General features: G+C 40.2%; 1 long non-coding RNA gene across 1 annotated transcript in view; it reads left to right on the top strand.

The window, feature by feature from the left end:
- LOC142160368 (uncharacterized) overlaps nt 1-15,337 on the top strand; it is a 59,467-nt gene extending 44,130 nt beyond the window's left edge. Inside the window, exons 2-3 of the long non-coding RNA XR_012693184.1 lie at nt 4,602-4,755; nt 14,612-15,337. This is a non-coding gene — a long non-coding RNA (uncharacterized LOC142160368). The remainder of the gene's footprint in view (nt 1-4,601; nt 4,756-14,611) is intronic.
- The last annotated feature ends 487 nt before the right edge of the window (nt 15,338-15,824 follow it).

The following is a 15,824-nucleotide window of genomic DNA, read 5'->3' as shown; positions in this document are numbered from 1 at the left end:
CCCCCAGCAACAGCAACAGTGGGACTAACGCTTTCTTCAGAGGAATCAATAATAATGCAAGAGTCATCCAGCCTTAATAAGTGGGATGCAGGGCTAACTCCGAGCGCTACTGAGGATATTGATGAGGATGGTGTGGTGGGTGTATTTTGTAGCCGTCGGGATGTCGGTGACCGGAGGGTCCTAGCTGATGATGGAGTGCTTGTAATTTTTTTGGAAGAACTTTTAGCTTTTCCAAACACTTTGTCATGAACTCTCCTCAAAGGGCGTAACATAGACGAGGTTCCAAGATGGTTAAGGTCCCTCCCTCCACTGACTGTGGCTTGACATACACTACAAAAGGCTATACAATTGATGTCTGGATTGGGGTAGAAATAATTCCACACATAAGAAGTGGATTTTTTTGTTTTATGGCCAGGCATGACACTGGCCTTTTTCTTGTCACGTGCCAGAACTACTGCCACTGGTGCAGGACTTACACAAACAACCTCATCCTCATCAACATCCTCATTAGCGCCCTCGTCGCCTACAGAAATCTCCCCCTCATCCTCTTCTATTTCTAAAGTGGCATCCTCAATTTGTGTATCACCGGCTACACTCGGGCTGTTCAGGCACACATCAGAACTGCTGAAAAGGCCCCTCTTTATGGGTACACTAACAGAATGCTCACGATTAGACATACCACTGTTGGATGGACTCTCCACAGGGATTGGTGTCATTTCTGATTCAGAGCATACATTATCCTCTAATGCCTTACTGTTATCTTGCAGCTCGGCTTTGACGCGTAACAGTAGTTGTGCACCACTTTTAGACTCCAAATTACTTGGTCTTGCTTGGTCACGAGTGACCGTACAAGAAGAAGGCTCGGTAACATTTTTGGATCTGCCACTAATAGAGAAAGGCGAAGGCCTCATTCTTTCTTTGCCACTGCGTGTGTAGAATGGCATGTTGGCAATTTTTTTTTTATCGGCAGTTAACTTTTCCTCAGTTACATTTCTTTTTCGCTTCAACATGGTAAAAAAAAATTTGGTGTGTGTTTTTTGCCTGATTTAAAAAGACTGTGTACTTTGACATCACCTTTCCCAGATGACGTACTGGGAACACTACCATCAGGACTGGTGACAGAACCTGTTTGCTGATTCTGCTCATATGTGGACTGCTTTGAATCCATTTTAATGAGGCCAAAGCACTTGTAGTTCTAAATATTGTTTTAGATACTGCTGACAAATATGACTTTTGACAGCCAGAAAAATTACTGTAAAACACTGTTGAATATGGGACACCCTAAAGCACTTGGAGTGCAAAATATTGTTTTAGATACTGCTCACAAATATGACTTTTGACAGCCAGAAAGATTAGTTTAAAACACTGGAGAATATGGGACACCCCAAAAGCACTTGTAGTGCTAAAAATTGTTTTAGATACTGCTGACAAATATGACTTTTGACAGCCAGAAATATTACAGTAAAACACTGGGGAATATGGGACACCCCAAAAGCACTTGTAGTGCTAAAAACTGTTTTTTTATACTGCTGAAAAATATGACTTTTGACAGCCAGAAAAATTACAGTAACACACGGGGGTATATGGGACACCACAAAAGCACTTGTAGTGCTAAAAATTGTTTTAAATACTGCTGACAAATATGACTTTTGACAGCGAGCAAAATTAATGCAAAAGAATGGGGATTAAGGGATACCCCAAAAGCATATGGAGTGCCAGAAATGGAAAAAAATCCCTCCTCTATCCTCCTCTTACTGCTGTAACAATTGGCATTAAGATTAGAATTGTATAGAATAGAAACAATAATGTGTCCAATTACTGCTCTGTCCCTGCGCTGATATAGCCTGTGAACTAACCCTGCTCTCTCCCTCTATCAAATGGCGATGGATTGCTGTGGAGACTGGTATTAATGCTTTTCAAATCTCGCGAGAACGGAGCTCAGAAATACGAATACGTCACGATGACGTTTTGCCTCGATTTTGATTCCGAATGGCCGGGAGAGTACTGAGCGTGCTCGGCTCGGTACTCGGATAGGTTAAATTCGGATGAATTCAGATCTCGGGGAACTGAGCCCGCCCATCTCTAAAAATTATATCAAGTAGCGAGGCTTAGCACTGAATTTTCTTCTCTTTCTTACGCTAAAGACTCATCTATTAGATACAGTCTATATGGACTGAAGAGCCATCTTCTCTGAAACACATTTTTTTTTTATACCAAAAAAGGGGCTTTATATATAGAGACACTGAATGACAATGTTCAAGCTAATTTCATGAGACTCATTGTTTGGTAGTTGCTTAGGCAATTATAAGATCACCCTTTCGCCATAGCTCCCCGAAAATTTTATTTATGACCACTTTTCCCTGACCATCCCCTCCCTGCCCCTCCTCCATTATAAATTAATAAACCAAAAGGTCAAGTAAACCAATTGTAATGTGAATAGCATAAAGATGGCTTAGATCACTTACCTGTAACTATTTGCAATTTGTTTGTTAATCTTAATTTCTATTTCTTTTCCTTTTATTATTGTGTTGTTTATCTCTAAAAACTTTTACATGAAAATTATTCAAAGTTATAGCTAGTTAAATACACCAATATCCATCCTGCAATGTATTGCATGAAAGTGGATGGAGAAGGAAGGACCACCAAAAAAATAATTATGTGATATTGTACACAAGCTTGAAGAATATGTTATTATGTATTATGCCTTAATTGTTATTTTTTATATACTACACTATATAGTTTCCGAATCTATCAACGGAGAATTGCCTGCTCTATCATATCCTGCAATACCAACCAGACAATAAGACCATACAGCAATAGCACAAACAATGGCCTCAGAGGTGCAATCCAAAGGTAAAATTATTTGCTTGCTAAGACAATGTCAAACTGATAGATTTATAATGCATTTTAGAAAAAAAATTTGTGTGACATTTCTTTTTTTTAAATACTATCGTTTTTAGAGGATGAAGAGGCAATTCCACATAGTGAAGCCTTTCATAACAACGCTGGATATTCTGAATCTCATTGAAAAGTTCACTATTCAAACTATTTTTAAACCATCAAACTTCAAGGAGGTAAAATATTTTAGGCCAAAAAAATCATGAGGATTGTGTTAACCTCCATTAGCCTGCTATCATTGAAGTATTTTACTAATATATAGTAACCTTCCTTTTTAATTTTTATTTCAGAGAATACTCTAGTAGGGCATAAGTTTCACAAAAAATATCTTGATACAAATAAGAACAAAAAGGTTATTACCAGCACATATACTGGCTATTGTAAATGTGTAAATATGAAGTATTGATTCAAATTGTAGCCAACAAATATAATTAAAAGCTCAACATGAAGGGTCAGTGCACTAAACATCACTAAACACACATCTTTACAGCTAAGGATGCTGGCCAGATCACAGTTAAGACACTTAGAGCTAGATTTACTAAATTGCTCAATCCGCCACTTTTTGGCTAGTTTTCCGGCGGTTTTACTAAAGCCCAAACCGCTGTCAAAACGGCCAGAATTGACATTCACATGGCATTCAAACGACCAAAATAAGAGAGGTGGTTGTGAATGGTGAGATTGACCTAACAGCATGCAGTTTCTGCTATTTTGCCAGTGTGAACATTTTTTAAAGTGGTAATTTTTTTTTGGGTTTAGGTGTAATGTGTAAAATTTACCCATATTTCTTTGCTTTTCCTGAGCACAGGGTAGTGAGTTCTGCTCATGTGCAACCTTTAATATTCAGTGCTAAGTGTCAGACAGGTGGTAATGCGTAAGTACCAAATGTGCCAACTTTCTTGCACGAAGTATAATAGTGTTTCACAGGCTGGACAGAAAGATTTTTTGAGTTTCAATGAAGCAACATTTATTGTGGTACCTAAGCTCAAGTATACATGAATATCATCATCATCATCATCAGTTATTTATATAGCGCCACTAATTCCGCAGCGCTATACAGAGAACTCATTATTTTGCATAAACATGCACCATAATATACACACTCAAATTCTGATGTGCACAAGGTACACATAACAGAAGTATAATAGACTGTAAATAATGTAACATTTTTCAGAGCTGAGAAAAGAAGAACATTTAAAAAATCAAAACCAAATAATTTACAGGTTGTTGGGTAAAATCACACACATTAGGCTACCTACGCCTTTTGGTACATCAGAGGTTTGGGTGACACTCTGCCCTCTTCCTCGACCCCCCCATTTGTGAGCACCTCTCTTTGGTGGAGTGTCCTGGCGTACTAGCCAAACTGCTTTCAGTAGAGGACAATGGCAAAGGTAACCTTACCGTTATGTCCTGGTGAATTTGGGCAGCCATGCGATTCACGTTGGCATTGACCTCCTTTACTGTGATTTGAATCATGCTGACATTGGATTGCTCTACAGCTGCAGCTATGCGAGTTAATGCAGAAGGAATTAGGCTAGTACTGCTGTAGGAACGCCTCAAATGTCCAACAATATAAGACATATGTCTGGTTTGGGTGTCCATAAACTGAGACTGCAGGACCTGAAAATTTGCAATGGACTGGGCCATTTCTTGCCCTATATCCAGCCAAGGAGGTGCAGTTTGTTGATCTTGTGTCTGTTCCGCAGGGCCAGTTGCTTGTTCCTGGCGCCTAGACACAGGGACATCTACCACCTGTAAAGAGATGACTGTGTCTTCCTGTGTGTCGTCAGGAGGTGACATCTGTGCTGACTGGCGCTGACCTTGCCAAGATGATGAGGTTCCTGTGGAGAAAAGACCAAAGTAAGTATATAGATAATCACATGCTTGTCATTTGCATTTTGGACACTACAGGCATACACATAACATTGTTTAACTACAGACTTCAACTTTCCTAACTAGTTGGCATATAGGTCCTGCTTCAGGATGATACTCATCTTTTAAGGTAGTAAAAACTCATGTATCCTATGTGTTAAGTTGAGGCCACAGTGAAACCGAATTAATTTGTTACCCAAACAAGAGGGTGTAGGCTGTAAAATGTTGCAAGTGGAGTGGAGTGGGGTAAACTATTACTCCTTTTGCCCAGCCTCTGTGTAGTACTTCCAGCTGCATTCTACAAACGTATAGCAACCATGGTATTTCACATTTTAACAAGCATTTACACATAAATGATTGAAAAGAATGTCTTTGCTCAAAATCGGCAACACTCAGCAGCTTGCTCTTCTGGGGCAGAATCCCTGACAGAAGGTGGAGGAGTTGATTTTGGACTCGGAGTGGACTCTCTTACAGGCGAATCTGAATGGTTGAACATTAACAAAAACTGTATTAGCAGTGGAAAACATTTACTCATGTATGCAGTGTACTTTGAAAAAGTGAATTTATTTATTAAGCAACAAACCCTTTTTTATTTGAATGCTTCATTGCAAAACACTTATAGTAAACTATGCAAACAACTCACCACTTCCTTGACCAAAAGAGGGTGCATCCGTGTCCAGGACATTTACACCTTCCACAATTTCACGGGGCAGTATCTCACGCAACTCCTCCTCATAGTTGGTATACTCCACATGAAGTGGTGGGCCACCACCTGTGCCTCTTGCTGCCCTTTTTTCTTTAAGACATCTCTTGATGTCTGGATATCTTTTGCGGCAGTGCAACATTGACCGCTTTAAAGGTCCCACCACATTCACGGCCTCACATACCTTAGACCACAATTAATGTCGTCGTCTTAGCAGAGTATGAGCTGCAAGGTTCCCTAAAATAATCTCGTAACAGGGAACTATATTGTGCACCAACACACAATTCTCATCGTTACAAAATCTGACATTCCTCCCTGACTTTGTCTTCCTCCCCTGTCCTGTCTCCTCTAACCCTTCCTCACCTTTATCTGTCCCCTCCAGCTCCATTTCCCTCTGCTCACCCTCTGCCCCCCTCCTGCCATAATCCCAAATAATGAACATAAACAAGTAACACTAAACTGCTGACAAACACAAAGGACAAACTGTACTAACTGATGAAACAGGCACCACACACTCACACACAAGTAACAGAGACAAAGGACTAGACAATTACCAAAAACACAAGACAGAAATTAATTCAGAAAATAAAGCCACAACACTGAAAAGAAACACAGGACTACTCACACTCCAAGCAGAAATCGCAGCACAACAACCCTCCAAAACACCTCACTCACAATACTACTACCTCCAGGCTCCTATCTCTCCTCAAAACCCTATCAAAGAAAATGTAGAAGTCCAGTGAATTATATAGTGCTTCTGATGTCAAATCCCCTGACGGAGAAAATAGCCAATGGTAAAACGGCATGAAAAAGGTGACTATTTAAAAAAAACGGCAGAAAACTAAACCGTCCTGTTTTGAAGCAAAACCGCCATGTTTCTATCAAAACGGCCATTACATCGACGGCGGATTGACATTGAACATTAAAACCACCCAATAGTAAATCCGGCTGTTTGACCTGCAAATACGTCGGAAAAACGCGGCGATGCATGACGGTTCAAACCGCCACCAAACACGATTCTTAGTAAATCTAGCCCTTAAAATAACATTTGCAAGAAGGAAAAAAATAGCTATATGTTTATATTTTAACTGCATAGCCTATAGATGTAATATTTGAAACAAAAAAATAGCAACATTTATGCCAAATCCGGTCCTGACCAGTATTAATCTGTATACTGTATATCAAACATACTAAAAAGATATGGTATATTTTGCCAAAACACAAGCTCACAACTCATTGTCAAAAGTCCTAGTTTCTTACAAGCTAGTATACTCACTATGCACCAAATATGTATTTAAAATCATATACACTCACCTTGGCACATTTCACAAAAGGGATAGTTTTACATCCCACACAAACATCTGTTTATAGCCTGGCTATTTGGTAGGCAAGATACCATTAGGCATAATTTCATATTTATATTGAGCATATAGATGTTAATATTTTTTATTGTGTTAAATATAGTTGTTTTAGGTTCTTTAAACTTAGAAAATAGGTACAGATATTGAGAATTACATCAAGTATACACAGGCAAAATCCAATGGGTAATTGAATAAGCAATTCTACCAGTAGTAGTGGTGGCACAAAAGGAATGAAACCAATAATCTTCTATGCTCTGTGTTACTGGCAATGACCAGCCAAACAATCAGATTTGTGGGAAATGGTTTGAAACATTTTCCACATTTCTGACTGGTTGGCTTATCCAGCCATTCATACGGGTTTTCAATAACATTCTGCATGTCAGTTATTGAGGTTCATAGTTCATTTACAAATTTTGGAAAGCATTCTGTAATAACCTAGGTACAAAAACTTATCATTCTTGTCAACCTATAACCTTCAAACCAATATTCAAACAGAAAGAGCCAACCAGGGCTTCGAACAGTATCTTACGTGTTATACCTCTGAACCATTAGGATTGGGCACATTGTCTTTCTGTTGTCTAATTTCATTACAGTTGTTCACATTTATTGGGACTTCACTAATATTTTGTGTTTGTGGAGGGCATCCAATGTATTTTCCCTGTTTTTCTACATTTTAAGTAAATTCTAACAATGCCATAGATTAAAAAAATGGAAAATTGTCCAAGAAAATGTGAAAAAAACCTGTATTCTATCAGAAAAAGATTTGTTAATAAATTTTGATCAATGCCTCCAAATATGTGAATATCAAATTGGGGATAGAATGGGGCTTTCAACTAAGACCATTAAGCTTTGATTACCTTACACTAAGCTGCAGTCAGGTGCTACATGAATTACATAGCCCCGTGTTAGTTGTTTGAATAGCTAATAGCTCTTATCCATACATGGATGACTAGTGATTTAGTACAAATATCAGTTAGGGTGACAGGGTGAGGGAGGCAGTTTCATTATATATGTAGAATTAACCAAAAGTGGACACTATTTTAATTGTTTAATTGATGCAGTGGAATTATTTGTCCACCCCTGTTTTCCAGCCTGCAATGTTGGACTGCCCACCAGAGGAGGAGATTACGTGATTTTAATTTGTTAGAAATGTTTGTGTTCAGCAGGATACACCATCTTTGTTGTACAGAAAATAAGTACATATAACTAAGAAATGAAACTAAATTCTGTCAAGATGTGCTGATCTAGTGAGAGTTGGTATATATTAGAGCTGCTCAGGCTCGGTTCCTCGAGAACCGAGCACACCCGAACTTCGGCGATCCGCGTTCCGAGCCGAGGTGGCTCGGTACTTTCGTGCACCCTCGAAATTGAAAACGAGGCAAAACATCACTGTTACATCGTCGGATGCTGTGAGTTTTGGATTCTATAAGTACCGCCCTCCATGGCGATCCAGCACCATTTCACAGATGGACACAGAAGGGGTAGCACAGTTCTTGGCAGTCTCTAGTGCATTTGGGCAGCATCATAGCTAGAAAAGAAAGAGGAGGGGTAGCAGTATTCTTCAAAGTCTCCAGTGACATTCAGGAGAGCTCCATTGCTAATTTTCAGTGCTGAAATAGAAATAATAGGGCTGACAGTCTTGGTCTTCTAAATCTGCAGTCACATTGTACTGTGTTATCTAGCTAACACACCAACAGGACAGCTCCAATGCTAATTGTCTTTGCTGAAATAGAAATAATAGGGTTGGCAGTGTTCTTCAAAATCTGCAGTTACATTGTACTGTACCATGGCTCACCCACAAATAGGAGAGGTGGCAGTGTTTACTGCTGAAACAGAAATTCAAATAATAGGCCTGGCAGTGTTATTAAAAGTCTCCAGTCACATTTTACTGTGCCATAGGTCACTCAGAAACAGGAGGGGTGACAGTGTCCTTGTCACTCTCCAGTCACAGTGTCCTTGTCACTTCCCAGTCTTCAATCACATTGTTCTTGTCACTCTCCAGTCTGATGATACATATCTATCTACCTCATGTGCTAAAGCCTATGATCAAGTGCATAGAGCTTTTAAGTCAGGGAAACCAAAATGTAAATAAGAAAATTGTACCTTTTTAAAGAAAAAAACCCTCTAATAAAGGTGAAAGTTTACTTTAGAAAAACATAAAATTGCCAACCTCATCATCATCATCACCATTTATTTATATAGCGCCACTGATTCCGCAGTGCTGTACAGAGAACTCATTCACATCAGTCCCTGCCCCATTGGAGCTTACAATCTAAATTCCCTAACATATACACAGACAGACAGAGAGAGACTAGGGTCAATTTTGATAGCAGCCAATTAACCTACTATTATGTTTTTGGAATGTGGGAGAAAACCGGAGCACCTGGAAGAAACCCGCGCAAACACGGAGAGAACATACATACTCCACACAGATAAGGTCATGGTTGGGAATTGAACTCATGACCTCAACGCTGTGAGGCAGAAGTGCTAACCACTTAGCCACCATGCTGCAAACATGCCATTCTACCCAACATATTACCAAGCATACCCGCATCAGCTAACTCCCTTCTCTCAGCTAGATCTCAGCACCTGCAATCTACAGTGTCATCATATTCACCCTAATCAGTGTGTATATCATCCTCAAACAATACTAATTCATCCCCGCTGGAATCCACTTTCACAAAAGTCTGTGTGCTTTGATGTAATTGCCGGTAATGGCCTTCCTCATGGAATTTGTAGTTCATTTTACAGAAGAGCTGTCACGATTTTTGGGCAATTCTTTTACACCAGACCAAATGTCAAAATGTTGTGCAGACTTATCTGCACAATCTGGGTGTCTTGGGAAAGCTAGGATTTTTCCTAGCAGCAATTTCCAGAGAAACTGAAGGAGGAAATGTCATTGTGTCATTTGCCACTTGAGCTGTCAGCTTGCTGACCAGGAGCTCATTGCATCTCTTGAGATATGGGTCAGTTGTAAAGAAAGAGAAGACATATCTCTTAAACCTAGGATCAAGCACAATTGCAAAAATGTAATGATTCGATTTCAAGATCTTAATAACTCTTGGATCCGAAGCAAATAAAAGTACTTAATCTACAAGTCTGACATACTTAGCAGAATTGCTTTGTTTCATCTCCTCCTTCAATTTCTGAAGCTGCTTTTCCAAAAGTCTAATTAGGGGAATCACTTGACTCAAGCTACCAGTATATACTGAACTCACTTCACTGGCGACTACTTGGAATGGTTTCAGCACCTTACACAACACGGAAAGTATTGTCCACTGCACTGGACTAATGTACATTCCCCCTCCTTTACCAATGTCATGGCTTGTTGAGTAAGCATGGATGTCTTTTTGCTGTACCTCCATCCTCTGAAGCATATAAAGGGTGGAATTCTACCATGTAACCACATCTTGCTTCAGTTTGTGGCAGGGCAAATTCTATTATATTTATAGGTGCTGCAATCTCCTACATGTTGTTGCAGAATGCAGAAAACGGATCCTGGCGAAGCTAATAAAGTACTTAACCTTAAGTCCAACATAATTAGCGGAATTGCTTTATTTAATTTCCTCCTTCAATTTCTCTAGCTGCTTTTCAAAAAGTCTATTTAGGGGAATCACTTGACTCAAGCTAACAGTGTCTGCACTCTCTTCACAAGTGACTACTTCGAGTGGTTTCAGCACCTTGCACAACATGGAAAGTATTCTCCACTGAGCTGGACTAAAGTACATTCCCCCTAAATTATATTCTTCTTGCAGCTGCTGCATTCTCCTACATGCTGTTGCAGAATGCCAAAAATGACCCTAAATATTTCAGGACACTAACAGCATTTCCTGCATGTCATCATCATTTTTTAAAAAGTTCTATACCACCAAGTTGATTGTGTGAGAAAAACAGGGAATGTGATGGAATTCCTGCCGCTATAATGCTCTAACAATATTGGTGGCGTTATCAGAAATCACATATCCTCAGGAGAGTCCAAGCAGGATAAGCCATATTGCAATGACATCCCTTTTCAAACAGGTTGTCAGCGGTATTACCTCTGACCTGCGCTTTGTCTCGTCACTGATAACGACCCCTCACTCTCGCCTACAAGACTTCTCCCGTGCTGCTCCACACTTATGGAATTCCTTAAAACACTCAGTCAGACTTTCCCACAGCCTTCAAATCTTTAGATACTCTTTGAAAACCCATCTCTTTTTAAGAGGTGACTTTATCCTCGATAGCACTATTCACACTAATGCACCCTCACAACTATACCAATCTCCACTCTGAGCCACACACACTCCTCTTGTTTCAGCTGTGCCCTCTTCCCTTTAGAATGTAAGCTCTCTAATGAGCAGGGTCCCCTATACCTTTTGTTTTCATGTCTCCATTCATTCTGTCTGCCTTGTCTGTTCTTGTTTTATGTGTGTCCTGTTTTATGTATGTCCTTGTCTTTCCTATTGTACAGCGCTGTGGAGCACTGTGGCGCCTTACAAATCTATGATAATAATAATAATAATAATATGTCTCTTAGTGAAGCAAAGGATACATAGAGTAGCCTGCCTCTGAATGATCTGGCGTTGTTTGTTAGATGTTGCTGCTGTTCCTGCTGGTGAAGGCGATTTATCAACCCAGTGGGATGTCACAGTCATATAATCTTTAGTTTTCCCAGTTTCGCTTGTCCCAATATCTGTGATTAAGTATACAGTGGGTAGAATGTAATTTTGTAGTCCAATATTTTTTTTTGTAACCTCCTGGTACAGGTGAAGAATTGCTTGTCTAGTAAAATGGTGTTGAGATGGAATTTGGTAACAGGAACACAGGACCTCAATTAACTGTCTTATTCCTGCTGCATTAAAGGTGGATATTGGATGCAGATCTAATACTAGTATAGTCGCCATGGCGCCTGTGATTCGCTGTGCGACTGGTTGACAGTTGCCATACTTGCTTCCTTTTGCAAAGGATTGTTTAACAGTCAATTGTTGTAAACTACTAGTAATCTTCTTGCTTCTGGGTTGAAGATCCACCCCCAGCAGCAGGAGCAGCAGCAGTGGGACTAACGCTCAAGGATTCTCCCGAGGAGTCTTGGATAGAGAAGGAGTCATCTCACCTTAGCAACTTGGATGCAGGACTAACTTCGATCACTTGTGAGGATATTGATGATAAAGGTGTTGGGGGTTTAGATTGCAGCAGTGGTGGATCCAGGGGGGGGCGATCGGGGCAATCGCCCCCCCCCCCCCCTAGCAGGGGCTTGCTGCCGACAGCAAGTCCGTTCAGCAGGTCCGTTCAGCAGTGACAGTGTGCTGCCTGGCTGCTCTGATTGTGTTTTAAACACAATCAGAGAAGCGCCGGCAGCCTTAGATGTCGGAAAGGGGGCAGGGTCTAAATCACCCCCCCCCCCCTAAATCGCCCCGGGTATAGCAATTTCCTAGATCTGCCCCTGGATTGCAGGTGCTGGGATCTAGCTGAGAAAAGGGAGGTAGCTTATGTCAGACCGCTTGTTCTATTTTTTAGCATAAGTTTCTGATTTTCACAAAAGCTTCCCATGATCTTGCTTCAAATGGCGTAACATGGATGAGGTTCCTAGATGGTTAAGGTCCCTACCTCTACTGACTATGGCTTTACAATGCTACAAATTTCTAGTCCACTGTTGTCAGGATTTCTGTAAAAATAATTCCACACATAAGAGGTGGATTTTTTGGTCTTATGCCCAGGCATGACAATGGCCTTCTTCTTATCACTGGCAAGAACTGCTTCCACTGGTGCATGACTTGCCACAGTAGAGTTCATTAACAGCACTGTTTGTTAGATTGTCACAACCTGCATCCTGCAGCTCCTATCTGCAGGTACTTTGTTGGACCTTTTGTATATATTTGTATCCTGCCTATAGTACCACTGTCCACCAAAGGGGCCACTGTGGTAATTAGACTGCTCTTACCTGCCTTGTTATCACTGGAAGCTTAAACCTGCTTTTGGCCTATATAAGCCTGCCTGTCCCAAGCTACCTTTTCCAGATCATTTGTTGCATTTACCTGTGTTGCTGTTCCTGTTCCCTGGCTCCTGTTCTCTGAGTTTCCAACACATCTATCCGCAGATCATCTCAGCCACTGTGTCTACTCCAGTATCTTGTGGTAACGTTCTGCAAATTTTTACTACCTGTTGTCTGCAGTTCCCCTCACATCTATCCAGAGATCATCTCAGCAACTGTGTCTACTCCAGTATCCTGTGGTAACGCTCTGCAGATTATTGCTACCTGTTGCTAAAGTTGCCAGCGCATCTATCCGCAGATCATCTTAGCCACTGTGTCTACTCCAGTATCCTGTGGTAACGCTCTGCAGATTATTACTACCTGTTGTCTGAAGTTCCCAGCGCATCTATCCGCAGATCATCTCAGCCACTGTGTCTACTCCACTATCCTGTGGTAACACCTTGCATAATATTGCTACCTGTTCTACTCATCTCACCACCTTTTCAGAGGTATCCAACCCTGCAACACACAGGCTACTTGTCTCACCACCTTTCCAGAGGTATCCAACCCTGCAACCCGCAGGCTACTCATCTTACCACCTCTCCAGATATATCCAACCCTGCAACCCACAGGCTACTCCTCTCAGCACCTCTCCAGAGGTATCCAACCCTGCAACCCGCAGGTTACTCATCTCACCACCTTCCAAGAGGTATCCAACTCTGCAACCCGTAGGCTACTCTTCTCAACTCCTTTCCAGAGGTCTCCAACCCTGCAATCTGCAGGCTACTCATCTCTCCGCCTCTTCCAGAGGTCTGCAATCCGCAAGCTACTCATCTTACCACCTCTTCCAGAGGTATCCACCCTGCAACCCACTGACTACTGCATCTCTCCATCGCTTTACAGCATTGCCTATTCCAAGAGACAATTCCATCTTGCACCACTTTTCTGCCACTGCTGTGTGGCAATGTTTCCTAGATGTGCTATGAACTGCCATGTGTTTGTGTCATTGCTCTGTCACTTAGCATCCAGGTCACTGCATTCTTTGTTTGAAAGTGTATGAAAATAATATTGTGACCTGTGAGGTGGTCAAAAAAATTGAGTGAAAATTACTGTTATTGAAATTAGTGTTATTGAGGTTAATAATAATGTAGGGAAAAAAAGAGCAAAATTATGTGAATTTAGCAAAAATAATAGGGATTTTAGAAAAAAATAGGGATTCAAAACCAAAACACGCAAAGGCGGTTTTGCCAAAACCAAAACACGAAATTAATCCAGATCCAAAACCAGAACATTGGTGATCAGTGAACATCTCTAGTATATGTTTGTGTAATACAGCAAGTCCTTCATTTTTCCTATATCTGCTAAAATATAGATGGAGATGGAGTGGATATGACTGTGTTTACTGGCATTTTGTCCAGTGATTTTCGTATGATACCCTAAAAATCGGCATATACATGCTTTAATGAATCTGGCCCTTAAATGGTTAGGAGAAAGGCCAAGGTTAAATCCTGAGAAAATTCTGATGGGATGAAAGTGCTCTTCAGTGGAATGCACAAAACTATCACCATAGGCAAAATACACCTAATTACCTCATAAAACTTCTTGCTAACAGCTGAAAAAAAGTACCCTGTGTGTGTCATATTTATACAAGAGATGTACACATTTTCTGCACAATTTAGCTTGCATTTTAGACTAAATGTTTCATAAAGAACTGTAATATGCTGACTAAAGTACTTTCAAATTGTAATTGAAAACAAAATGTTGCCTCAATATGTGAAGGATTCTCAGATGGTTCTAATGAATTTTAATGTTTTTGTTTTTAAACTACAGCAAGCCAAAGTTGTATGAGAGCAAGAAAACTTCATATTCTACCAATAAATCACAATTTCCTGTACACAGTCTAAATATAAAGGAACCAGTTTACAGTGTGAACTTTCTACAGATAATCTCTCTGGACTTTTGCTGAGCAGGATTGGAGTCCACAGGAAACAATTTGCTTATTGTTCCTCTTTTACCTCTTATTTGCTAGGTCTAAGCTATTTTGTTGTGGAAAACATAGAGAATTGTATTTCTTATTGAACAGTTTCTTATTAGCGTACAAAATAGAGTATAATTACATTCTAATTATTAATGCAAAAACCACAATGTTGTCACATACAGGGATACGAAGCAATGCCCGTCTATTTACCAGCACATTTCAGCTTTCAATCATAACTTGGGTAATTTGGTGGTATAGTCAGATTTATTCAGTTGTTGTTTTTTTTTTTTTAAATGTTTGGAAATGTTGGGAAGTATGTAAACTTCAGACACGTAGTGTCCACCAGAGGTTATAAACTATTTTCAGTAAGTCCAGAATTGTAGTACAATAGGGTACCCACTGTATAAAATAAGCCTGTAACTATTGTGGCAAAGAGGCATATTTGTCACAGTTCCCCTATAAGAAAATAGGTAAAAACACAGCTAGTCTACAGCAGCAGACTGCAGACAGGGTTACATTTTCCCTGGGATCCTCTTTCAGCACATATACAGGTGTTCCACATGGGTGTAATTGGTTTGTGTTGCTGTGATTGTGATTTGTTTGTAGTGCTTTGGTGGAGGATAAAGACACTGGGCCTGATTCATTAAGAAACTTCTTATTTCAGTCTCCTGGACAAAACAATGTTACAATGCAAGGGGTGCAAATTAGTATTCTGTTTTGCACATAAGTTAAATACTGACTGTTTTTTCATGTAGCACACAAATACTTGATAGCTTATTTGTACACTGAAATTCAAAGTTGATATTTGTGTGCTACTGAAATAAGAAGTTTCTTAAATTAAGATCCTTAATGAATCAGGCCCACTGTTTGTATTTGTGGGCGGGACCACCGATGCCTGTAAGTGGCCGGCTAGTAGTCAGACTACTGTTTACCAGATATATGTGGGGGGAGATTTTGTGATACTTTTGCTGGATATGACTGCTGTACAACCACTGAAACTATTTTAGCCATCCTTACAGCTGCTAATAAGTGAAATGGTTCAGCAAACCTGTGTGAGATTCCAGT

The sequence above is a fragment of the Mixophyes fleayi genome, chromosome 6, assembly GCF_038048845.1.
Source record: "Mixophyes fleayi isolate aMixFle1 chromosome 6, aMixFle1.hap1, whole genome shotgun sequence".
Taxonomy (NCBI): Eukaryota; Metazoa; Chordata; class Amphibia; order Anura; family Limnodynastidae; genus Mixophyes; species Mixophyes fleayi.
This window is presented reverse-complemented; position numbering and strand designations above follow the sequence as displayed.